This window comes from Aspergillus fischeri, genomic scaffold (genome assembly GCF_000149645.3).
Source record: "Aspergillus fischeri NRRL 181 1099437635658 genomic scaffold, whole genome shotgun sequence".
Classification (NCBI taxonomy): Eukaryota; Fungi; Ascomycota; class Eurotiomycetes; order Eurotiales; family Aspergillaceae; genus Aspergillus; species Aspergillus fischeri.
In genome coordinates this window covers 1-1,882 of record NW_001510188.1, presented here as the reverse complement: position 1 = coordinate 1,882, position 1,882 = coordinate 1, and the positions used below count along the sequence as shown (strand labels likewise).

Genomic DNA, 1,882 nt, shown 5'->3' with positions numbered 1-1,882 from the left:
CATTATTTATGTTATTATCTATAATAGCTATGTCTTCTATAATGGGTACAACAGATTTTGATGCTTTATCAAAAGCAAATTTTAGCTATGTAACTCAATTATTTTATTTTATGGGATATTTATAGCTTTTGCTGTAAAAACACCAGTAATTTTTTTAAATACTTGATTATTAAAAGCTCACGTTGAATCACCATTATCAGGAAGTATTATTTTAGCAGGTATAGTTTTAAAATTAAGTTTATATGGTATATTTAGATTAATGTTACCTTTATTACCTAAAGCTTCTTTAAATTATACATATATAATTTACGTAATAGGTGTAATAACAATTATATATGCTAGTTTTAGTACATTAAGAACAATAGATATTAAAGAACTTATTGCATATTCATCTGTATCTCATGCAGCTGTTTACTTAATAGGTGCATTTAGTAATACAATACAAGGTATTGAAGGTTCAATACTTTTAGGTTTAGCTCATGGTTTTGTTTCATCAGGATTATTTATTTGTGCAGGAGGAGTTTTATATGACAGATCATCTACTAGATTAATAACATATTATAGAGGTATGGCTCAAGTTATGCCTATATTCTCTGTATTATTCTTCATATTAGGTTTAGGTAATAGTGGTACTCCTTTAACTCTAAATTTCTTAGGTGAATTTATGTCATTATATGGAGTATTTGAAAGAATGCCTATATTAGGTGTTTTAGCTAGTACTTCAATAGTATTCTCAGCTGCTTATACAATATTTATGTATAATAGAATAGTTTTTGGTGGTTCATACTCTATTTATTTTGTAGAAAATATAGGTGATGTAACTAGAAGAGAATTTATTATGTTATTAGTATTTGTTATACTAACAGTATTGTTTGGTATTTATCCAGCACCAATATTAGATGGATTACATTATTCAGTTTCTTCTTTAATATATAGTATAAACTAATTTTATACTTTTTTATTAAATTTAAACAAAAATAATTATATATATAAACATATATATATATAATTCTTATTAGCTCAATGGTAGAGCAGAATACTTCTAATATTTTGATCCAAGTTCGAGTCTTGGATAAGAATATATATATTTATATATTAGCCCTTATAGCTCAACGGTAGAGCGGAATACTGTTAATATTTTGATAGATGTTCGATTCATCTTAAGGGCTTAAATCTAGATATTAATATCTTTATATTTGTTTTTAAACTAGGACGCATTACCTTAAAATCTAAAAAGTCAAGGTATAAAAAAAGAAATTACCTATAATATAAATAAAAATAAATATGCCACAATTAGTACCTTTCTTTTTTGTAAATCAAGTAGTATTTGCTTTTGTAGTATTAACAGTATTAATATACACATTTACTAAATACATATTACCTAAATTTGTACGTATTTTTATTTCACGTATTTATATAAATAAATTATAGTGGAATATAACATACTAATAAAAACTTATTATTTCAAGGAAGGTGAGAATAGATAAATTTACCTGTTTAAATAATAAAATATATTAATTCTTTTATAGCTTTATACTAATACAATAGTAAATAAATTATATTCATAACCTTATCCATTAAATATAATAATTTAATGCAATTAATATACAAGTGAAATAATATATATATTTATATATATATAAATTAGACATGTATATAGTTTCGTATAAATAAATTATATATATATATATACAAAAATATATAATTTAATAGAAAAAAATTAATAATAATTTTTTAATAAATCAATTTTTTAAATATATAATTAACATAGAATAGTTATGCGTCATTTAGATTTTGTCTTAAGTCCTTTAGACCAATTCGAAGTTAGAGATTTATTTTCTCTAAATGCCAATTTATTTGGTAACATTCATTTATCATTAAC

The 1,882-nt window shown here is 22.4% G+C and overlaps 2 non-coding genes across 2 annotated transcripts; both read left to right on the top strand.

The window, feature by feature from the left end:
- Nucleotides 1–1,009: 1,009 nt before the first annotated feature.
- Nucleotides 1,010–1,080, top strand: NFIA_042850. The gene has a single exon. It is a non-coding gene; the product is annotated as a tRNA-Arg (tRNA).
- An 18-nt stretch (nucleotides 1,081–1,098) lies between these two features.
- NFIA_042840 lies at nucleotides 1,099–1,169 on the top strand. The gene has a single exon. It is a non-coding gene; the product is annotated as a tRNA-Asn (tRNA).
- Nucleotides 1,170–1,882: the final 713 nt, after the last annotated feature.